The sequence below is a fragment of the Anser anser genome (genome assembly GCF_964211835.1).
Source record: "Anser anser genome assembly, chromosome: 2".
Taxonomy (NCBI): Eukaryota; Metazoa; Chordata; class Aves; order Anseriformes; family Anatidae; genus Anser; species Anser anser.
This window is the reverse complement of record NC_139721.1, coordinates 150087022-150112665: the sequence shown is the minus strand read 5'-3', so window position 1 is coordinate 150112665 and position 25644 is coordinate 150087022. Positions and strand designations below refer to the sequence as shown.

Here is a 25644-nt window from a genome sequence, read left to right as displayed (position 1 = left end):
GTGTTGTGTCTATCGCTGAGCAGTGCTGGCACAGCGTCAGGACTACCTCCAAAACCCCCAGAGCTGGGCGTGGGCAAGAGGTGGGGAGGGAACATCACCAGGGCAGCTGACCTAAACAGCCAAAGGAATTTTCCATAGCGTGTGGTGTCACACTCAGATATAAAAGGTGGGAAAGGAGAAGAAGAAGAGAGGGGAGGCTCCCATTATGAAGATGTCTGTCCTCCCAAAGAACCACTACATGTATTGAGGCCCTGCTTCCCAGGACATGGAGAAGGATTGCTCATTGATGAGAAGTAGGGAATTTTTTTCTTCTTTCTGTGCTTCAATATGGCCTTTGTTTGTTTTTTCCCTCTTCCTTTTCCCTTTAATTAAATTATCCTTATCTCAGCCTGGGAACATATTTTTTTTTTCCTTTCCAGCATACTTTCTTCCCCCCTCCCACTCCACCTTCCTGCCCCCCTTCTTTCAAGGAGAGGGAGTGAAAGAGCAATTGTGGTGGAGTTTGGCTGAGGTTTACCCAGCAGTGAAAAACCACCACAGCCAAATGGGGAGAGAGGGGAATCTTAGATACATTCTTCTCATCCTGTAAATCCATCCCTTCAGCATGGACTGTTTTCCAGGAGCTCAAGGCCTTCTGGAAACTGGCGTGATTGGAGATGGCTTTCTGCTATGGCTGCTGGTGCTCACCTTGGACAATATTTCTAGGTTTGTCCAAGAGGGTGGAAGCAGGAGTTCCTCTGCCAGTGCTCTGAGACAGTGAACATCAGCCAGCTGCCATCTGGGACCCATATGCCCCAAAGTCCCTATGCTGACACATCCTCTGTATCAGGAGTCTCCAGGTATGGCTGTCTCTCTCTCAATTCTGCGTTGGAAGTCACTGCCCCAGCAGCAAGCTTGGATAGGCACAGACACATCCCCGTGTCTTGACCAGTCCAGCACATATTTCTAGATCTTAGTATGCCTCCTTTCAGTGAGGTTGAAGCTGAACTGTGAAATGGAGCAGCTGATGCAAGAGCACATCTGCTGAGACAGATGTAGGGGCAGTAATCTCTGGTAGAAGTGTAAAGCAGACAGCTGGTGGCAGTAAAGTTTGAAGAGGCCACAACTAGATTCACCCAAGAAAGACTGTCAAAATCCTAATTAGTTCACTCACAATGAACTAGCGCAGCAATAAGGCGTCTGCATCACAGCTGATTCTGGCTGCACCCATCTGTGTAAACACACTATAAATCTCTCTTTGATTTTTCCCCCATCTGTGAAATGGGAGCCGATCACATTTTTTTTGAGTATTTTCTCCCTCTGCAATTTTAGCTCTTCAGGACTGGGCTCTCACTTATTGTAGCCTTGCTCATTACTATAACAGTGGGAGAGATACTTAATAGCTGTCATAGCTGAGTATTCTCATTGAATTCAAAGGCAAAACTGACATTGACTTTAATGGGAACCAGAAAGGACATTCAGAAAACCAAGAACTACTCCATTTATTAGAATTATGTGAATTGTTAATATGATAATGATTCAAAGGGCTGTAAGATCGGGACATATTTCAAAGGTGCAGCTTTACCCAAGCCTAATCTCTGGATGTTTACAGATGTCTTATGTGCTTATGAAAATCCAAGCAGTTCTCATATTCGTGGGATAGAAGTATATATATATAGCATAGCCTGCACTTTAAAGAAATCATAGCTTGCAGAGTCTTATGAACATTAACCCTTGACCCCTTTCTCATGATCCCTCCCACTTTTTTTCTCTCTCTATCCTCAGAAGTCGAAGATAAGTAGTGAAAAATGATAAAAGCACAGAATGAAAGCTGAAAATGAACATCAGAGTTGTGCTGGATTTCTACAAAGCTGCTGCTATTTGACATAGTGCTAGGGCAAGGTTTGACGATGAGGAAAAAGGATCACAGGAAAGAAGATGCCAAAAGAGAGTGTGGGGAGCAAAGGGAACATGGTTTCAATAAGTTTTTGGTGCGGACACTGGTTTGGGGGAGCCTGGTCTGAAGCTCAGCATAGGAATTTTGTTTAGGTTGATGCTTAAATTTATCCGTTAGAGAAAGATAGAGGCATGAGCTCCCCTTGGAATGGTAGTGAAAAGTGGTCTACCAAAGCAAACTGATAAAACAGCAGGACAATTTGTCCATGAGATCTTTTTGGTCTCAGACATAGTTTCATTGTCTTTTCTGAAGCTCAGGTTGATGTTAGGTTTAGTTTCTAAGTTAGTGTTGAGAGAGAAAAACGTTTTAGAGCTCCACTTGGAAGGAGATGGCAAACAAATTCTTGAAAAGAAAGTGTAGGCTGTAAAGACTGAAAGACTTGTCCTAAAAACTTTTTTGATGTGGGCAATGACCATATGACCTCGTACAAGGCTCACCTTATATTTATATTTAATATTAGAATTACAGTTGAAAGAAAGAGAGAGCTTGTAGCTATAGTTGGAGTGGGGCTGAAAAGAGGTTTCAAAGAGAAAGAATAGGCTGCCAAGATCTTGTTAGGAAAAAAAAGAAAAAAAAAATCTGGACACTGGTTTAGGGACCCAGTCTAATATTTAGCTTTACGACTGAGTATGTGTTTGGGTGGAGGAAAAAGAAAACTGAGAAATCTAGTCATAGTTAGGACTGGATAGGGGCTGCCAAAAAAAAAAAAAAAAAAAAAGGCAGAATGCAAAGAAAACTGATCTGTGAGAGATCTTTTGGGAAGTCACTGCCTGGGATTCTTTGTGTAAGGCTAAGCCTCTAGCTAAGATTGCTCCTAGATTTGAGAGAAAGAGATCCTGCAGCTCTAGCTGGAGTGTCCCTTCAAAGTGACTGCCAAAGGAAAGCACAAGCTGCAAAGAGAACTAGTTTTCAAGAAATTCCTACTTAGGTGTATTGTTAGAGTGAGGGTTAGGGCTGATGAAAATAGAGAGCCTGGAAGGGGACTAGAAAGCAGATGGCAGAGGGAAGGGTGGGGTACAGTGCTTGTTTGCAAGAACGTTTTGGTGTGGCCACCACCTTGTAGCCAGGTCCAAGGCTCAACCTAAGGTGATCTGACATCTCCAGGTGGTTGGGGGTTGGAAAGGGTCTGCCAAAGAGAGGCTGTGGTGCAAAGAGAATTTAACTGTGCAAACTTTTTCATCATGACACTGGCTGGGACCCTTGCTTTAGGCTCAGCTTATGATTAAAGTTGTGGTTAGGTTAGAGAAAGACGTCTATCACACACTGAAGAAGCAAGAATAATTGCTTTACAGAAACTAACTTTTCATTTTAAATTTGAGAAAAATAATTACATTGATGTAATATTTTAATAGATCAAAAATTACATTAAAATATATGGAAAATATGCATTTATTACTAACATTATTAGATCTTCTAGACCACTGGATGACTATTTTCCATCCTACAACTCAATACCCAAATTATTTTGCAGAGAATTGAACTTAGAATAAACATTTAAGTATTTTTTTTCTCTCTCTCCCCCTTCTTTCTTTTTTCTTTTCTTTTTTTTTCTGAAAGAGTTACTGTTCTAAAGCAGAAATTAATAATAATAATAATAAAAATCATAGTTCCTCATGTCAATTAGTGAAAAAAATGAGAGTTTTGGACAATATTCTGTTGCTATTTCCCATGAAATGAAGAAAAACAGTAATTCTTGGCCCAATTCAGCAAGGAGGAGAGCTCTGGAACCCACTGTCATTTGTGGGTTACTTAAAAATAAATTGTATATGTTTGTTTTTTTTTTTTAAAGAGCTGTGTAAAGATGAGTGGTAGGAAATCCAAAAATAATCCATACTGCTCTAATATAAATTAATCAAAGAAGTCTAGGCTTGCTTACATTCATGACTCAGCCTGTATTTTTGCCCTTGTATAGCATCAGACGACCTAAAAAATCACACTCTTAACACCCTTTGAGGTAGATAGGCATTTCATTCCTTTTATAAAAGAAAGCAGAAGCTAGGAGGAAGCCAAGATACTTGTGGTTAGAAAGCTTCAAAGCACATGCTTCCAATCAAGTTTTTAATTCCAAACCTTTCTTAGATGTGGCCTGGTACTTTAAGCTACTCATTTCACTGTTTGCATTTACAGTTTTCCTTCTGGAAGATTAGACAACCTTAATAACAGCCCATTGGTATTATGAAACAGAGTTACTATGTGAAGAACCGTAGGCAGCACCAGGGCAGTGAGTTGGTGATGGAAGTAGAGATGAACACAATGCTAGGGAATACTCTTAGTATTTTTATTGCTGGACTATTTTCACACAACAGGTTTAGACTCCATTATGACAGGAAGCCATAGGGATATTTCTGAAGACGTGGTCTCTTTTTAAACAAACCTACATTTTCAGGACACTTTACCTGAAATTAATATCTGCTCCTTATTTCTTGGCTGCACCTTTTTCCTACTCTGAATGCAGCATTGAGTTCATGCTACAGTTCAGCTCATTTCAGGACACGCAGGGTGAAACACCCGCAGGGTGAAAGGGTTGGTTCACTGCAATGTGCCCAAGGTTTCTTTGTTGCATTGCAGTGCAACTATCATTGGGCTGGCAAGTCACCTTCCTGGAGGGGTGCTGATGGGTGTTACCTGCCATGCAAGCCAATAAGATATACAAACTGTCTAAGCTAAGGTCCTCTCAAAAGGCCATCCTGAACTAAGGGTGAAGAAGGTTTTCTTCCCTAAACACTGTTCATTTTTCAGGATGTTGGGCCATCTGCATGAATATGTAATGCTTCTGCAACATCACTGATGACAGTAACTTCAGCTGTCCTAGCAGTCCCCAGTCTTATTTACTCCAGGATGTTGCAGCAATTGTGAACATGCCATGCAAGCACTGACAAAGATCCTTTTTTACTCAGTACAGTCCAACGTGAAAACTGATCATCCAATCAGTTCCAATCAGATAATTAATTTTGTGCTGCAATGCCTGTATTCTGAGGCAGAATTAAAGTTAGCATGACTCTTATTTGGTTCTAATCACTATGTTTACTCTGTAATATTTATTTATATTCATATCATTTATACATTATTTTACTTGTACAGACAGCTATTTTACAGTCAAGGACCTCATCACAAGGAGATATAAATCCATGCTACTGGCCCCTGGGAAAACTGGTAAATTAAACCATGTGTGCACAGACTTTAAAACGCTGAAATCTATTATACCTTCCCTTTCCACTGATAAATGACAATGGGTTTTACTTGCTGAATACTTACTTATGAAAGACCACTGTTTATTAATACCACCCTGTATAAATATTAACATAGGAAACCAATACAAAGAATATGTGAAGGGTCATCTTTAAATTGAGAAAAGTCAGGCTATTCAGCACAAATGTCCATGCTTCATTCTGTCTGGAGACTTAAGCAGCCTCATCACCATAGCATCTGGAAGGTGCACACGAGTGTGACATGATTAGCATCTTTCATGTGTAGGTCTTTCTATTTGTTCTGCACTCTCAGGGGAAAACTGCAAGGATTTTTTTTTAAATATATGATACTTACACTGTACTGTATGTTTATAACAGCCAAGGCAAGGTCAAAGATATGTACTTTACTCCCATCTTTCAGTCAACTCATTTTAAAAGATATGAACACAGAGCAGTGTTATCTGTGCCAAATATATATGCTCAGATACTTTGGCATATTTCTTTAATTGTTCCTATTAAGGATATGAACAAGGACTGAACAGAAAGTAGTTCAAATGTCTTTTATTTCTTAGAATGCTGAATATGGCTGCTCTTTTCCCATTTCATCTTTTCATGGTACTTAAAAGAATAGTAAAGATTTCTGTGGAAAGAAATAAATGTTTCCCCAGTCTATGGGTCATTGGTATAATAAATGTAATGGTTCCCACATAGCCATTATAGGCTGTTGTGTCAATGCATATTATTAGGCACCTTTTGTCTGTGAGTTATAGACATGATAGATTGCAATAGCTCTTTTGAACATTTTCTCACATAAAGCAAAACCAGCAAAATTGCCTCAGGTCTCCTTTAGAGGAGGCACTAAACATAGAACTCTCCCGTTCCTTTCAGTTTTGTATGAAATTAAAGATTTGATGACAGTTGTTAAATGCATTTGAGGATGACCCTGTCACCTTGGACCACGTTTTTCCCTTCTATGTGTCTCTCCTTGCCCCACAAGAAGAGACCAAACCTTTGCTGTTGGAGCAAGGCTGTCCTTGGCTGTTTCCATGACTACTCCCTCAGCTGAGGAAAGGATGCAGGGACAGACGCCAGGATTTAAGGAAATAAATATGCACCCACCTTCATTCACTCCCTGCTGAAGTGTTGCTGCCTGGTGTGAAGGACACCCCCAAGCTCACAGAGCAAAGGCAGTTACAAGATGTCCTCCCTCCCTTTCCCCAACTCACCAGCTACAGACAGCTAAGAGCTTTTAATTTTTTCTATTCCTACTTTAATCAAAAAAAAAGCCATTCTTTTTCAGGCAGGGGATATTTATTTTTGATCCTTACTATTCTTTGTCAGGGAAGCTATTTTGCAGTGGGTGAAAAACAACATTTGCAGAAGATCTTGCAGAAGATCCTCAGCACCAGGTACTACAAGCTGAGAACACCGTAGTCATGGTAGTTTGTAAAAGGTGACTTTGTGACTAAAATGCTTTAACCACCACTTGTGACCTATCCAGATCCCAGCACAGAGGGCATCAGCTCTTCCAGCTAAGGAGAGAAGCCACAGAGAATGAACAGACCTTGGTCTGCATTGTCATCTAGAACTTAGGACAAGTCTCCTTTGTCCTTCTTATTCAGCTCTGTCTCTGTCCTGGTTTTCCTCACAGTGTGGCTTTTCCTTGATGTTAGAGGCAGTGGTGATGCCACAAAGGTTACCAAGCAGCTTGGTCCACACAGCAAGGAGAAAATATGGAGATTTGTGTATGGACAGAGTGTGATATACTTAATGTATTTTTAACAATTATTAGGGAGTGCTTGGATAGCAAGCACTCTAGAGAATAGTGTTATCTGATATTTTGGGCAGCCTGAGGAACTAAAGGAAAACATCTTTATGGGCTTTTGTTGCTCAATTCAATTACCTGAAGAATTTTACACTGGGATTTTCCAAATACCAGATGAACACGAAGCATCTGTCTCCTTTCCTCTCTTCTCATGTCCCTGCTAATGTGAATTGGCCTTTTGCTGTGCACTCTCTTGTGTTGGTTGTTTTCTGAGATAAGTAGTCCAAACCTGAATACCTGAATAATATTAGTATCACCAATTTATGTAAGGACATATTTTCCTTATTATCATATTTTTCCTTTTTCAGGCAGGCTAACATTGTACTTTCCTGTTTCTGATATGAAATGAGTAGACATCTTCATTGAGTTCTCTGAAGAGACTCAATTATTTTTCCTGAAAGGGCATGACTAATTCAAAGCCAGTTACTGTGCTTAAATCACTAAAAAGACTTCTCTCATGGTACATTACTGTTTACCTTGCTTTTGACTGGACTTTGATTTTTATCTAGCATAAATGGAAAGCCAGGCTTCAAAAGAGAAACTGGAGAAACAATGGTCAAGAGATGAGTGATAAGTGGTTACATCACTCTCACTGTCTACCATGCAAATCCTACGTCTAAACCACTCAGAAGCGGAAGGAGGTGGGGAGGAGAAAGCACTGACAATTCATGAAGTAGAGAGTAAGTTCAGTGGATCAGACACCCTCCCACATGTCCTGTTTTCTACACTCTTTGGGTTGCTAGCAGTCTTTCTCTTCCAGATATGGCAGTGGTAACTTATCCCTGATGACATTTCACAGTGCACACTTTCACGCTGCTTTCCCCTCTTCACTATAAAAAGCTCCCTGTAAATTTATGCAAAGCCATTATCATTCACTGGGTCTTAAAACTGAAAGGGATCTCCCTGCAGGTCATCAAATCCAGGCTCCTTTCAGCTTTGGCATATTACACGCTGCCTTTCATAAGCTGCTTAAACTCCAAAATGTGGAGTACACGTTAAGGAGCTAGTGTGCTCTGGGCAATACCTGTGCTGTGTGTACTGTGCTGGACAGAGGTTTCCATGCCTGTATCAAATAGCAGGTTGTTCTGGCACTTTGATATGGGCGACTTTGGGGATCTGTTCTCCAGGTAAACCAGTAGCAGAGCTAGAAACTTGTATTTCTGAGCCACAGTACAGTTCTTTGCCTAGGATTACACAGTAAAACATAGTCTTGACCTCTAGCAAAAAGTATGAGATAAAAAATAGTAATTCTATGTCCTACATTTCAAGGAGTGCAGCACTTAGGGAGTGAAGAGGAGAGTAGTGGCTTATGTTACCACTGTGTTTTTGGGGCATTATGGATATTTTCTGACTGAAATCTTCTCTGGCTTCATGCTCTCCAAACAGCACAGAAATGAAGGGACAGGTCTGTGCCACTATAGCCCTGGTCTCTTGCCAAAGAAGGCATCTGTGATTTTTCTGCGTCTTTTTCCAAGCAGGGACAGGTGGAGGTGAGTGACTGACTGAAATCAGAGTTCCCTAACATTTAAAAAGGTCAGGGGGAGAGAGAAGGAAGGATAAAATAAGGAGAGGAAATAAGAATAATTAATGCCTGATGCAGTTCCCTTTCCAAAGATCAGGCAGCAAGGGCAGTTATGACAGCTGTAACATTTCTATTTCCTTCTGCTCTGAGTAGTGCCACTGGGGCAAGTGAAGGACAGCAGTGGTCCTGGAAACACTGCAGCATGTAAATTCAGTTAGCATGACTGCAAGAAAAAAACAGCAGAGAGCTACAAGGGCAATGAGTGAGATGTCACAGGCAGCCAGCACAGACACAAAGAAGCAGTAGATTTTTGTGCATGATATTTTCGAGCTGGCATTTCCAGTCACATTTCCCCTGTGAATAAAGTGGTAAGATGTGCTGAGAAGCAACAGACTGCAAGAAGGATGCAAAGAGCAACCTGTCGACTATGCAAGGACTGAAAAGCAAACTTGCAGACTCCTGCCACCACCTTTCCCATTGCTAAACAGCATTGTAAGTCTGTCATTGAAAATGCCCTTTCCCTTTTCCCCACTCATGCTCACCAGCTCAAAAGGAAGAAAATGGATGCTTTGGGCAGAGGTGTAACCTTAGTGAGGGCATAAAAAAGCAGAAGTGGATTGACTCGCTCTGACTTAGCTAACTTTCTCACATGCTTATGTCCAGCATAACTCTCAGTTCCTTTTACAGAGAGTGGATAAGAGTAGTCCCCCAAGACAAAGCAAGTAAATACCCCCTACACAAACCCATTTCTCTCAAATAACTGAGAAGAAGGCCTGCAAAGATTATCTCAGACTTTCACATTCAATTTTGAAATGTTTGGCACTTCAGAGAGATGAATCTGACCCTATAAACAAAAAATGCGGAAGCCATCCCACTCCTTGGATTACCACAGCTGAAACACAGCTCAGCTCCTTTGCTGTGTTACCAATGCCACCTACAATGACCAGTAAGTTGTGAAAAGAATATGAAGACAAACAGAAAAGTCATATGTCAGGCCAGCTGAACCTTATCATTGAAGTAACCACAGGGTACAAGAAGTTCCAAAAAAAAAAAAAAAAGGCAAGAAAAAAAAAGAAGAAGAATTCATATGTGCATCAAAGAAAGAAAGAAGGCAGGAAAGAAAGAAAACAGGAAAGCAGGAAAGCGGGAAAGTGGGAAAGCAAGAAGGAAGGAAGGAATTATGTTTTAATATAGGTACCCATCCTCTCTCTACATTTCAAATCCCGTTCTCTGCAGCATATTGACTTGTGTGTTCACTTACACTCAAGCCAAGGGAGATCCCGTATGAGGACTTGAGAAATATAGATTCAATCCCAGTCTCTAAAACATGTTTGCTGGGTGCTGTTGAACAAGCTGGATGATCTTGTCTCCATACCTCAGTTTCTGTCTCAGAAATAGTAAAGTGTCTTTTGATATAAACACTATAAACATTTTGAGTATTGCTTGCATATTTCCATAGTGATAGCATTCTGCATCCTGTACATATTAATTTTGCATAATAAATAAGTAGTCATTATTGCTCAAAAGTTCCTAAAAGACATTACTCATTGTGAAATAATTTAATGGCCTAAAATAACAAGAAAGTGGTCTCTGATCTCTGCATCAGTCATAACCATATCTTTGCCTTGTATCTGCTTTAACAAAAGTATCTTCAGATTTTTTTATGAACACTTTGAGCACTTTGAACACTTCTGTGAACACTCCCTTGTAAAACACTGAAGAAAGGAAAATAAGTATGAAGTCAACGTGCTTTTGCTCTCAAGAAAGTAGTTGAAACAACTCAAACAAAAGTATACCTGCTTTGCTTCCTTAAAGTAAAGCACTCAAAGAGGTGAACAAAGACAAAGATGAGCAATGATTCCCTTCCTCTCAAGTTCTCACTGTAGCAGCTGAAATTCCATGAATCAGCCCATCCATCACTGCAGAGCAGACAATACAGTCACCCCAAATGCCAACATCCGGCATCCATGCAACGACAGCAAAAGGCAAAAATCCAAGCCGAGCACATAAGCAGACCAAGAAGTAAAACAGAGCTTGGCCTTGGGATTACATATCAACCCTCAAAAACCTCAAATTGAGGAGAAAATAATAATAATGATAATAAAGAGCAGGGAATAGGCAGCAACATCCAAGCTGGAAATTCCACATCTGATGCAACAACCGTCAGTGTTACAATGCAGCTCAGCTCAAATCCCCAACATGAAGATATTCACCAATGACAAAGGCTGTGGATTGCTTAGATCAGAAGACTGGTTTCTTACCTCTTTCCTATAAATTATGCAGTGTATAAGATCATCCTAGTTATGGTCTGAAATTCCCAGGAGCTGCTGTATATTATATAAATAGAAAGCCTGATAGATCTCCAGGATCAACGACTGACCGTGCAGAAGTTACCTGTGTCACAGCAACACTTCATATGGGCTTGATACTTGATACTACGTTTTAGAACCAAGTGGTGCAGCAGGAAGAACACAAACACATAATGGGGAAAAAAATACTTTGTAAGCTAAGGGCTCTTTTACCTCATATTAGATCTCTCCTGAGCTAGCAGAACATTCCCATAGGAAGCAATATTTGGAGGCAAGGTTCCAGTAGATAACCACTGAATGGGAAAAAGCATCTGCAGGTCATTTCTTCAGGCTACTCTTAGCTGCCTGTGCTCACAAGGATGATGCAGCACCAAGGGTTCAAAAAGGGAGAAAAAGGAATTACAGGTGATCTGCTAAAAGGTTGCCAAAGAAGTTGCAGGGGGTGTGTAGGGGTCTGAAGAATACTCAGAGAGCAGCAGAAAAACTTAATTATAGGTTTTCCTGCACTGTAGGGTTAGGAAGATGTGCTTTCTGCTGGGGTATTGATGCTCATCCAAATTGAGCTTAGACACTGCCAGTAAACAGAGAATTAGTGTTAATTTATTCAAAAAGGGAGGATAAACAGGCCTGAAGGCTATAGACCCTTTCCTTCGTGGAGGGTTCACTGAGAGGATATAGCAAAGGTAACTGGGTGTGTTAGTGAAGTAAAAAGCAGATTATCCTCCTTGTGAGAAGGGGATAATTAAAATTCCCTAAAACTGGAATATGTGTGATGCAGTAAAGTATCAGGGATTTTAAGGACCAGTGTCTCTGGTCTGATATTAAATTAGCTCAAATTAGATAATGGCTGCTTACCTTAACATAATATTAAGCCCATAGAAATAATAGAGCTTTAATTAGGTTCATTCTTGTAAACAGCTGCATTAAAGTTAACATAGGGAGCGCTGTATTCTTTCCTGGTAAAACCAACAAGCCATAAATTTGTCACTTGAGTTCTAAGCACATGCACAAGTATTCGAAGAAGAAAATCTCAGCAGCTTGTTATCATAAAGTTGCTGTAGCATGGAGCAAATGAAGGAGAGTTATCTGAGATTTATTTTCAGGGCCACACATTCTTCTCCAAATCCTCAAATCTGTTGGATTTCTTATCCACAAGCTACCTCACTCACGTACACATTTGGAAGAAAGACTTACCCCTTGACTGCATGCTCACCTTACTCAATACTTAACAGATCTTGTTAGTTAATAAAATATTTACATCATATATATCCTACAGTATCGTTACACATTCAGTGCTGTCAAATATTAACTTGTCAAATACCCTAGAAGATGTATACTAGACTCACTGATGTCTTTCAAGGACACTTACTGCTATAACTTCATTATCTACTTTACAAACCTTTCCACCACAACTCATTAATTCATTACGAGGTTAACTGTTCTTGTTACTTCATTAACTGAAACAACACAATTTTTCTTGTACTTTAATAGAAGATTTAATTTAATAGTTTAATACAATTTATTTCACTCATATTCCCAGAGATAAATACTCCTATATCTGTCACCAAATCTAAAATATTTTCAGAAAAGCTGATCCAAATTGCTTTCGATTTCTATTTCTGTCTTTGTTGTAAGAGGCTTTACCATAAGCAACAAATATGTTAGTACAGTCAGTATAGAAATAACAGGTGATGTACAACAGTCTGTGTGGGAAAATGTTAGAGGGGAAATGGGATTAGAGAAATCTGGCTCTGCTACATGGTGTCTTGTTGCTAGATTTATCAGAGGTTTTAGAGAGAGGTTACCTTTATTTCACTGCAAGAAAATATTAAGGCAAGACTTTCTTTGTATTTGTAATATGAGATACTCTGCTGGTACTCTTCACTTTATAGACAATATAAACCTGAAGATATCTGAAATCAACAAAATTTCATGTGCAGTGAACAGAAATAATATCATATGAAGTTCTTGATTTTCTGCCCAGAGTTCTTCAGGTATGTGGTAACCCTAGGAATCAACATCAGCAATAAAAGTTGATGACGTAAAGCTCATGGGAATATATCCTCTATTGCTGTAAGCTGGCAAAGTTCCATTTAAAGCACTACAACAAGAGAAAAGATGACCCAGGGAGTAGCAGTAACATACAATAACCCTCTCCAAGGATTCCTAGAAAAAGATTTCTATTAAAAGAATTCACAAAATAAAAAGCAAGGTTTCATTCCAACCTCAGAAAAAAAGTCTGAAAAATGAAAACCCTCTTGAAGTTAATGCTGCAGAGAACATATTTGATCTTTGTGGCCAAGGTGGACTTGACCTGTGCATTTATGGCCTAAAAGGGGGAAATTTAAAACTGAAGTGGGGAGAATGGCAATCAGAGTGCATTTCTGGGGGCTATTAGTACATTCCCCTGGCAGCTTCTACCAGTGCTGTCTGTGGGGACCTTGGGGCAGCTTAAATGCTCTCCCCACTCCTGTTCAAAGGATTGCTTTTAAAAGTACTCTCTAAGCTGGTAATTTATACTGTAAAGAGGGATTCAAGGCCAAAAATGCATCCACAGAATAAGAGCTTGAAGCAATAATGTTATCTGACCCCTTGGTTGCCACCATTAGATACTGTTGTTTAATGCACAGTGAGTGTTTTATTTTGGGCTACTTTAGCATTCAGCAAAGAACATTTACAATGGTTATTAACCCCATGTTCTACACTTCAACTGCAGTAAATATTTTTTCTAGATATTATATAATATTAATGATATATTGTGGATGTAAACTTTTTTCCTTGGAGCTGACCTCTTGCTTGAATAAACAAGTGGTTGGAGGTTATTTGTATGTGCTGTTCCAAGATCATCTTCCTCTTCTAATTCTGTGCGAAAGATTGTTTCCTCTCCTCCAGTGAAGGGTATTAGGGAGCAGATAATTTAGATTCAAGGTCAGTTTCCTTCAAAGCAAGTAGCCTGAACTATTACAAGTAATCCTATGACATGCAAGGGAATTGCCCAATATGAGTAAGATTGCAAAATCAGGTCATGCCTGAACTGATGATGTTGAGAAACTGGAGGTACTTCCTTCCCTTAAATGACCTTGTGGGATGTTACATGCCCAACCTTAGCCAAGAATGCAACTGGGGAACTAGCATCAATTTTCAAAACTAGGCTCCCACTTAATGGTGCAGACTGCGGAAAATACCACTACTTGCAGGCAGGATTAATTATTCTAAACAAAGGAACTGTCTAGTTACTGTTCATGCCAAACAACATGACATACTCACCTGTGAATTTTCCCAGCCCAGGATAACCACGGTGGTTAAGGTAACTCTTTGTTGCATTGCATGAGAATATAAAAATGAGTCATGGAGAAAACCTACAGAGAACTTCAATTGAAAAACTAAAGTCACAGTACATTCTGTGTATGGTGATACATTAAATATGACACAAACTTTATTAGAACCCAGTATGACCTAAGGGCTGTAATCTCAGTTTGGGTGCACTGTTTGAGCTGTGCTGAGTATGCATCAGTCCTTTAAGGTTTGCAGAATTCGTCTTAATTAAAACAAGATATTTTTATAAGACAGTCTCAGCTGCCCGTCATATTGCTCTAAACAACAGCACTCCATCAGATCTGTAGACTTTGGGCACAGACAACAAATAACAGGACAGTTTGCATGCCTGATTTCTCAAATTGTAACCTTAAAAAGGAATTTTCTAATCTAGCTGTGAAACCTGCTGGATTGCACTTGTTCTCTTTTCCTGCCCCATCTCAGTGCTCCATATTTTGTCGTATCTGCAGGTTTTGTGCAGTGACAGTTTCCAGTAAGGGTAGCTCTGTCCTGTCCAGTAGAGCTCCATGTAACGATGACCACAGGTAGAAATGGATCATCATCAGCATAAGCTGTCTCTGTGATTCTTAGACTGAGCTGCTTAGCTTTGTTTCTAGAACTTAAATATTTCTTGGTAGCTTAATACTGTGCAAAAAAGCTAATTCAGAAATCTCTCACATGGCACGACAAATAGACACAGCTGGAAAGGTGAGGTACTGTATGCCTCTCCCAAACCAGAGAGAAGTTCATCCTAAGCTACCAGAACCACTTTACCTGGATTTTCCTCACACACCTGAAGCCAGATTATTAATAAGCCTAGTGCGTCTCTCCAGTGGCAAAGAACTTGTAGCCTAATTGTAATGTCTCCTTGTATACAGTCTGAAATGTTGAAGTGGTGAAAGAATTATGTTTCTTTGTGTGTATTTTGCAGTGCTGAGGAATTGCACTTTGCAACCAAATTGGAGCTGTGCTGTGCACAAGCTGCCAGTGCACACCCCCAAGCAAGACAGCAAGGCTTGAAAGCAGCCTTGGATCAAGACAGTGACTATCACGCACTTTCTGCATTACTGGCCTGAGGCTTGCATAGAGAACAGGTCCTTGTTGTGGTGAGATCAGGGCTTCTCCCTTTATTATTTAGAATCCAGTCCAACAGTTCCTCCGCCATACAATTCCCATGTCTCTCCATGGCTGCTCGTTGCATTAATTGGCCCCAATCCCTCCCTATTCAAAACTTCCATCCTATTAAGACAGAGGCTTAATGTTTTCTTGCTAAAGTCCTGATTTTGCAACCTCTTTACATGTGGCATTCCCACCAAATTTGATGCAGATAAACCTGCACTGTCTAGTCTTTTCTCAGGCTTTGCACAAAGCATAGCTAAATATAGAAAACACAGATTCAGAGAGGAAATGGTCTTTTTTTTTTTTTTTTCATTAAGAGTCACCACATGTCCACAGTAACAGTGCTGAGTCAGAAAGTTCCTCACAGGTGCAAAAACCATGTGTCATAACAATGGTTTAGTTACTTTAAAAAATCCATGTGGCAGAGGTGTTGTTATAACATTTTTTTCCTGAGACAACCGAGACTGCAAACCTGATTTCCTGATTTTTTTTTTTATTATTTTTTTTCGGGGGGGGGGGGGGGGAGGAGGACAGGGAATGGAAGATGGGGAAAAAAAAAGAAAGAATGGCATTTTATTAAATTCACCATGACTTAAATCAATAGTATCTCTTTGACAACAGCTGTTTGTTTGTTTGTTTGAATGAATGAAAGTTGAACACTCTATTTCAGTTATATTCCATTACAGTAGAAGAGCATTTTAGATCTTTTTTCTTTTTAATATCATATCCTATTGTTTCAAGACTACTTCTCCAAATTTGATGACTTTTGAAAGAATAGCATGAAATTATCTTAAAATGAAATACGAGTGTAATTACAAAGTGCTAAGCACTTTCCTAATGCACTTGTTGAATATACTATGCCAGTAGCATAAAATATGTCACAATTGATAAAATTTAGAACATGCTTCAGTAATTTCACTTAACTCTTAAGAGCAGGATAGAATAAAAGAGCTTCTGTGCACCTTTCTCACTGCAGTTATAAATGTTTCATTGTTACTTTGGGAGACTAGATTGATCTTGAGTATTTTAATATTCTTTGCATCAGCAATACTAGAGCAGATAGGGAATTTAGTGAAGTTAAAAATAAATGGTAATATTCTCAACTAGTGTAAATCACCACTGAGATCAATACAATTATGTCACTTTACATCAGATTAAAATCTAAAGAAATAGGTACTAAATCACAGCACTTCCCTGCCTAATTAGCTGCTCTACCTGTGAGCAGACAAGGTCACCATTTCATGGTCTGTGTGATAAACTGGTTGACGTCCCTTTGGCTTTGTTCAGTAATTTGAGAATAGAAGCAAAGCAATGATTTCCCTATAATATCGTGTGAATAAAATAAATAAATAAATAATATAAGCTTTAATTTTCCCTGATGGTAGTAAAGCAGCAAGCAACACAGCAGCTGAGCTGGTGGCGAGAGTTTGTTTTCAGGCCAGAAGCTGTTAATTAAGAGGAGCATTGCCATGGCTCTCCTGTAAGGTGGCTGCAAGAGAACCAACTGCAACGGGGAGCTGCTGATGCTCCTCTCTTGCACATGAACTTTCCTGTGTCCTTAGAAACATAGGAAAGCTTGGTTTTGAAGGGACCTTAAAAATCAATCCAGGTTCAATCCCCCTGCCATGGGCAGGGACACCTCCCGCCAGACCAGGTTGCCAAAGGCCCCATCCGGCCTGGCCTTGAACACCTCCAGAGACTGGGGCATCCACAGCTTCTCTGGGCAGCCTGTGCCAGGGCCTCACCACCCTCTGAGTGAAGAATTTTCTCTGAAAATCTAATCTAAATCTCCCCTCTTTAAGTTTAAAACCATTCTCCCTTGTCTTCTCATTATCTGTCCAAGCAAAAATTTGCTCTCCATGTTTTTAATAAGCCCCTGTTAAGTATAGAAAAGCTACAATGAGGCCTCCCCAGAGCCTTCTCTTCTCCAGGCTGAACAACCCCAACTCTCTCAGCCTTTCTTCATAGGTGCTCCAGGCCTCTGATCATCCTTGTGGCCCTCCTCTGGATCCACTCTAATAGCTCCACATGCTTCTTGTGCTGGGAGACAAATAGCATGATAGTCATTTCATAACATGACAGTCATTTCAAAGTTCCAGTAGGGTTTAAAATGAAGCCAAATGAGCCAGCTTGCCCTGATGAAGAACATCTTTTCCACGCTATAGATGGTGGTGCCATGTTCTCAGTCTGGCACCAGAATATGAGCACACTGTAAAACCTACATTTATACAGTGAACCTGATCAGAGCAACACCTAGATTGGATTATCAATTATTTCATTTGTGTGCTCTCCGTCATTTTAAAGCAGAATATATTTACAAACAATGCATTTAGCAATGCAATAAATCACAGTATAAAGGATCTTTAACATGATTATCAATTCACAAAGTATAATTTTGTCTTCAAGAGTCTAGAAAAAAGGTCTACTGCATACCCACTGTACAGACAGATAAAATAGGATACAAGAAAGAGTGCATCTAAAGACTGTAGAATTCTTTATAAATGTAAATTTTATCAAATGCCATCAGCATCTTGTACATCAGAAAAAGCGCAGAACTGTAGTAAAGTTCACACTAAAAGGGACCTCTGGAAATCATTGAATCCAATTTCCTTCTGAAGGTGGTTCTACCTGCAAAATTAGATCAGGTTGCTCAGGGTATTTTCCAGCTGAGTTTTGCAAGTCTCCAGGGGTGGAGATTCCCTGACTTCTTGGCAACCAGTTCCATTGCTCACCACTCACAGTGAGATTTTTATTTTTTCTTTATATTCATGAAAAAATGCATTCTGCTGCAAAAGACAGAGAGTGAATCAGAAGTGGAATCTAAAGCCAAACATCTCTGGTCCAACCTTTTGAAGCGTAGTGTTGGCCCTTAAGTTCCTCCCACTTATTCCAATATTAATCTCAAACATTTAGTTATCCAAATTATTTCTTTCAGAAAAAGATCCAGACTTGATCTGCAGACATCAAAGATTCCCTTGTTTTCCTTGGCAAACTATTTCAACAGCAAATCACCGTCTTTCTTAACATTCTGTGTCTTATTTCCCATTTGAATTTGTCTGGTTCTCTCTACCAACTACTGGTCTCTTTCATTTCACCATCTCTAAATTAAAAAGCCCTTTATTTTTCAGCATTTGCCCATACCCTGTGATGGTATGACTTAGAGGCATATTCTGCAATACAGAAGTGACTGCAATTGCCTTTTAACCATGTGAATATAAAAGGCTTGAGGAAAATGAGTTCTGCAACACAAGTGGTGATTTTTGTCTTCTGCCTTGTTCACCTGTAAGGTGTAAGAAATGATGAGGGGGTTTTGGGTGCTATAATCAAGTTGCTTTTTGGTCTGCTTTTTGTTCAGCTAACCAGACTATCTTCTTTGTGTCTCTCAGGGTAAGGCATTTATCTCTGCATCCTCTCTAATTTTTCAATTGCTATTTTAACATATGGTTGCCAGAACTGTAGAGTATAATTTTTAATACACATCAAGGAAAAACAGTGTCCCTCTTCCCCCTCATTCCTGTTTATCAGCCAAGGATCAAATAAGTTTTCTTGTTTTTCTTTTTCTATTTCTTTTCCTTAGCACACTATTCCAGAGCTTAAACCAAGATGCTTGCAAGCTGTATGACTATCACTTTTATACAGCCACTGATTTTCACAATATAGTCCTTTACTGTAAATATATGGCCTGCAATCTTTATTCCTAGAAATAAGAAGTTTCATTTTGTATATTGAAATACATATCTGTGAAAGGCAATTGCTCTCTTCATCTACCTCTTCTTATTTTTTACTATTCTTTCCAATTTTGTACCATTCGTATATATTTTTTGAGCAACAGCTATATATTTACTTGAGATCATCAAGTGAAATGTTAAACAGCACTGGACATAACACAGATACCTGTCAAACATGACTAGAGCATTCAATTATGATTCCCCATAGATGACTATTATTTGAAACCTGCTAGTTAATTAGTGGTTAACTCATTTAAAGCATGATTTATTTGAAATTAGAGTATCTTATGGAACTAAGTCAAAGTATATATCCATGGGCTGAAATTATCATTGAATACCAGGTAGGAACAATCATACTAAAGACTAATAATGAGGAGCTTATAAATATGTATATCTACATTATTATTATTATTTTGGAGCATTTCATTCTGTTGCTGTGAGAGAACTCAGTTCCCTGCTTTACTTGCAGATGATTGACAGTTCAAGGGTCACACATTGGCCTGTTTCTCTTCCTAGAGGAGGAAATCTAATTTTAGTCTGAAAGAGACTTAAAAAGTTCTAGAGCAAGAGGTCATCCAGCTTTATTAACTGCTCTTTGGGCTAAAATCTTTGATGGAAAACTGTGAGTTTGGAAGTGTAAAAAAAGGATTCTTGTAAAATGTTGATGCCTACATATATAGCATGTAGGATCTTAAGAGCACCATGAGTCACAGTAGAAAAACTGTGCACTTGTTTTATCACAGAGTCCTTCAGGCAGCAGGAGGAATGGGAGGGATTCTGAACATTTGCTTTTGTGAACACAAAGCATATGGCACCAGAAATACCTCTTTTGTTTCCCTCCTTTCCTTTGCCTTTGCCCTAATTATTGAAGGCAAGGAGGGGATTACTAGAGATTGAAGTATTAAAAGTCAACCCCCGATAGAAAAATATTAAGAAGTAAACAAACAAAAACAACAACAAAACAAAGAAAAGCATACTGGATGTATAGGCAGACCAACTGATATTTTACTCCAGTAAGTGGATTTTGTATTTTTATAGTGTTGCAGTGAATAAACCAGCAATATACATCGTCCCAGAGTAGCAGACGTGGACATAGGCATGTACAAAGCTTACTGGAGTTATAGGAAGGATTACCACTGGCTTCAGATGGATTAGGCTTCTTCAATGAGATCTGTAAAATTTCATTGATCTGTACCTGTTACACAGAGGTTCAAAGTCTGGTATCCTGCGTAAACCAAGCCACTGAATTGCACCTACCTGAGTTCTTGACCTAGCTAACATGTCGATTTGTGTTTAGATCCTAAAACTAAACTAACATCTTTCACGAGTGTCTTTCTTCATTTTCAGGAGCCTGGTGGTTAAAGGATTCTCTTCAGATAGGGGATGCTTAAGTGCAAATCTTTTTCTGATTTCTGAAATAGGGATTTGGGGGTTAAATAAGCATTGAGAAAATAGCTCTGCAGCCTAGGAAAAAAAAAATTCCAGGCTCCTTTTCAATTAATACTTTCTTAATTTATATAGAAAGAGCAGTTCCAGTTGGATATTGAATTTCAACACCATTTCAGAATCCTCCAAGGAGAGTGATTGCTTTTCTGAACTGTGGAAAACATTGGTGCAATTCCTTGCCCAGTGGTGGGTTTCAAAGATGTATGGACATGGATCTCACACATACCTAGAGTATCACTTCTGCTGTTTGCAAAAATAGATGAAGCTGACAGATGAATTTAATTCCAAGAGTCATTTGTAGCTGTGAATCTGAAATGGAAGAAGGTGTTTTCCTCTAACCCCATGTTTGTTTAACAACCCTTGATGGCAGAGCAGGAGTCTGAACATTTCTTTGTCATTTCCTACTGCTTAATACTTCACACAAAGCACTGGCTTCTTTGAACCCCATTTTTAGGTGTCTTGTTCTGCCCATAAATTATATAGAGAGGTCTGATTTCACTAGGTAGAAGCCACCTGAAAAATGTTTCAATTCTCTTTAGACTTTATCATTTTTCCCCCTTCAGCCTATTTCATTTCAACACAAATTCTAAAAAGACCAGAGACTGAGATTCAAATGTAGTACAAATTGATGCACCTACTGGGCTACCCTAGTTCACAGCAGCTGAAAAGAAAGCTCCAATCCGGAAGTGACAGTCCACTATCATATAATCAGACAACATTGCAGGAAAATACTATGAATGAAAGCAGGGCTATGTGTGAATTAAATGTGTAAAGAAAAATAATATATAAAATTAATAAAGTTCACTGTTTTGTTTTGTTTTCTTAAATGAGAATTAGATTCTCAGCAAGTAGCTGAACTGTCAGATTTGGTGATGTGCTGATTGAAACAAAGTGAAGACAGCTCAGATTATTTCCCAGATTCTTTTCCTTTCTTAGCTGTTACATCTTGGGATGGAGATGGAGAATAAGCAGAACTCTCACTGCACAAGAAGAAAAATCAGTAGCAGCTGAAGAAGATTCCTCACCTACTTTGGAGAGATTTTACTGACCATCTTTGTCTCGTGTTTTCACATTCTTCTCATGGGAAATAAAAAGGTATACTCTTACAATACTTATGAAAGAGCTTAGAAGCACATTCTTTTACTCTTCTTCCCTGAATTCCAACCTTTAAAATTGACAGTGTCTTACAAGTCCATTTCTGGGAGGAGAAAATATAATTTCCTAAAGGGAAATTTGTCAGTGGCAGGGCCAACTCAGCAGAAGCTGAGTCACTTTTTCATCAAATGAGTCTGGCATCAGGTTAAGGAAAAATAACATGTGGAGACAGAAAGGTATGCAGTATATATTTTTACTCACCCCCTACACTAATCATCCATTGTCTTATATCCTGCCTTCAGTCAGCTGACTCATTTGACCCACCAGTAAAAATAAAATGTTGTGAAACAATTAAGGTGCCACACTGATGACTTGTTTAATACTAACGTGAATCCACAAGCAGGAAACTTTTTTTGTTTGTTTGTTTTAAGTCTTTATTAAGTTTTCCATTTATTTTAAGTCTACTTTTCTTATAAAATAAGTCAGTGACAGCAAGCTATGTAACTTAAAATGCAATGAATATATATATACATGTACGCACACACACGTAGATATGCATACAGGCAGACAAATAGTCTTTACGACTCTGACAATCCAAGAGAGAGATTTTTGAGGAAATGTGGTAGGAACACATATAAGGAAGGTCCCGAACATCTAAAAAGCTGGGTATTTCAGTTTTAGGTGACTGACCTCAGAATTGTGTCCAAACCCCAGCCTACAAAAATGTGTCGCCTGCACTGTGTAGAAGCAGACTTAGGCCCGGCATACAGACACCCAAACCAGCCACCCACAGCTGGCACCCTTGGGTGGTCCTGGCTGCCTCTTCTGCCCCAGCTCCACCTGACTCTCCAGGGCCAGTGGTCTGAGTCCAGAGCTCTTGGGTGCAGGAATGCACCTGCTGGTCCTCAAAGAAAGCCCATTGTGGAGGCTGCTCTGTCATTCTCCGTGTGCCCTGAGACTGCTGCAGTGTTTGCACATCGCAGAGGATCTGGGTGGACTATCATTGAGATCAATGCTAAGCTCCCAGATATCTTTCAAGTATAACTCTTTGGCAGCTGTCTCTTCCCCAGCAAGCAATTTAAGCCTGTTTATTATATGCATGGCCTGAGTTCAGTCTTGATGAAGATGGCAGATGTTACACAGACACACAGGATCACATCCTGCTATCATGTCAGTTTTACACAGTTCTGACTCTGCTGACATTGATGGAGATATCCCAAATTTAAACTGGCAGGAGGGGAAAGAACCCATGATACTTCTAAGGAGCTGATGTCCTTAGACACTTGGTTATGTACTCATTTGACATACTACGTATTAGTGTATGTATTCTAATGTTTAGATTTAATACTGAAGTTTTAGTTTTAGTTCAGAAAATAAATCTCTCTGCCGTAGCCTATAGGCCTAGCAGCTGTGACTGTCACACAGTATTTTTCCATGTAGGAAATGTAGGTTTCTGTGTTCAGTTATTTCTCATAACATCACAAAAAGGAAATCTGGGTCACTTCAGTCATTTGCCTCCACTAATAGTTAAGTGTGAGTTACTGCTATTGAATGTATTCTAAAAACATGGATTTTATTTATTTATTTGCTTATTGGCACCTCACAAGCAAATAAACACCACCAAGAAAAAAGATCCTTACTAAACAGTTAAGACACCCTTTATTAACCAAGACTTGAATATGACATGAAAAAATTAATATTTATACACAAAGCTCTCTCCTCAAAACCTGCACTTTAAGGAGTCATTCCCTGTACCCCAAAAGAGCGGGGAAAATAAGGATTCTTCAATGTATTTATGAGCTATTTCATACCTAACAAGTTGAAGAAGAAAAGGGTTTGTGACAAGAGTGAACTTCACAATCCAGTTGCTCCTGCTGTTCCAGTTAGATTTCTTCCCACCTGCTTTTGATGAACCAGTGTTTCTAGAAAGCTGGGCCAGATTCAGCACAGTGGGACACAGGTAGGCTAATTTAATTCCCTCATTCCTTACAGGTTTGACTGTTTGACATTCTTTGTTTGCAAGCCTTAACAACAAAAATACACCTTTTGTGTAATTTTTTTTTTCTTAAGCTATGGCCTCTCATTAGGAATCCACAAAAAAAAAAAAAAAAAAAAAGAAGTTGAGACTGACAAAATCACCAGGAAATACCGAGGCAATAGCAATGCAGATAATGACACACTGCGTTACAGTAACATTAATGTAGAAAAACATGCATATAACTGCCAGAACGGGAAATGTCCTTCCACTATAGCTGTGAAAGCAAATGCAGGTGAAGGCTCCAGAGGCAGCGATGGGAGAGCAGGGTGCTGGGTTTCCATAGGTTGTCCGCAGCTGCATGGGCACCACTCCATGCCTGAGGCTGGTCCTCCTGCCAACAGCCCCCATGCAGGGATGTGACCACCAACATATGCTATTTTCAGGGACAATTTTCTCTTTGAAGAGGATGAGGAGGGAGCCACATTCCACACTGTGTTTTTACCTTCACATCCCCCAGGACACCCATTTCCATGACACTCCTATATGATGCAAAGAAAGTGAGAGTGAGGGAGCTGCCCGTGTAGACTATAGGTTGACTGACTTTTTAAATACAGTGTTTAGTTTTTGCCCCCTGCCCCCAAGAGATTTTATTGAAAACAAAATTATTTTGCCAAAGTAGGAAGTTCAGTCTTGGCTAAAATTTTGCCACTTGCACAGCTTGAAATCATAAACAGTTATCATTTCCATTTGAAGAAGCAGAAGACTGTAAAAAGGGAAAGATATAAGAGCAAAATACATATTTTTCCTACTCTGTCCTTCTGAGGAATTAAAAAGGGAAGGCGGGAAGAAGAAAGATAACAAGAGAAAAATATATATACAAACTCTGCATTTAAATATTGAATTCAGAAATGAGGAATACCACATTTAAAAAATATTATTTTTCACATTTTATTATCCATCTTCCCTTTTTCTCCTTCCTCCAGCACTACCTCCCCCACGTCAGCTCAATCTCTTTGTGTGTGTGTAATAATAGATATCCCAGCAAGGTATCATCTTTGTTAGCATATTTCTGAAGCTCTTCTAAGCTGCTGTTTTCAGTGAAAAACTCTGTATTGCAGCTTTATGATATGATATCTTTCATTATCATTCTCCCAAATGATTCATATAATGATTGTGGTTACTTGCAGGCAAAAAAATAAAATAATAATAATAAAAAAAAATCATCCATTATGCCCTCAAGAATTGCACTAAATCCTTTCTGACACTAACCACACATGCCACTCTGTATCCTATACACTGTTTGACTCACTCATATTTTGGACTGACTTCTGAGCAGTGATTCAGCTATGTCCTGCCCAGCTTTCCATGCTGATAACACAGGAAAATATGAAAAAGCAGCAACATTAGCCTCATTGTGTTCTCCCAAAGCCAAGAAAAAGCCTCACTGTTTTTCTGTTGCGGTTTCGTTGGCACGTCCTCGTTGTCCATCGTATCGGAACATGGTCATTATTCACAGCCTTGATGACTGGCTTTAAACGCACTTTCCTCAAAAGTGAATTAAGTGATAGAGAAATTTTTAGCATATGCGACTCCTTCACAGGGTGCTGCGTTTGTTGATCTTACACTTGAGGGTCTCCTGCAGACCCAAGCGAGAGGCTAATGCACGCTGGTGATATGCACGTGGAAAACGAGACACGGACAACCAGCCTTGGCCTGGCAGTAAGATCATCTTGAAGGACAGTGGGGTCCCGGGGGCTGCCCACCCTTCCCAGGGGTAGAAGCCCCTCCACGTTCTACTGCTGGGATGGAGGCTGTGTCCCACACCACTGCCAAAACAGCATCCCCACAACTTCTCAGCATAAAAGATTTGGTCCTTTGAAACTGAACAACCTCCAGTGGCCTTTTATTGTCTCAAACCTATCCACCTTGAACATGATTACTTAATTACATCCCAAACTGGGCAGACTAAAATCTCATTTATGACATGATCCTTTTGGTGTATAATAGTCTTAACAAGCCTTAATTTTCCACTCTGTCTTCCTGTCATAGTAACTTACCACTGCTAAGAATAATAAGATAAAAATGTTAGGTGGAACGGCAGAAAGGAGGAAAAAAAAATCACTTCATAGTAATGCTCATGTAGTCTTTCCACAGAGAAATACTTAATGAGGTTCCTTAGGCAC

At 39.4% G+C, this 25644-nt stretch overlaps 1 long non-coding RNA gene across 1 annotated transcript; it reads left to right on the top strand.

The window, feature by feature from the left end:
• Window positions 1-21734, top strand: LOC310893368. Its single transcript, XR_014578940.1, has 3 exons — window positions 1-293; window positions 706-839; window positions 21325-21734. It is a non-coding gene; the product is annotated as an uncharacterized lncRNA (long non-coding RNA).
• The last annotated feature ends 3910 nt before the right edge of the window (window positions 21735-25644 follow it).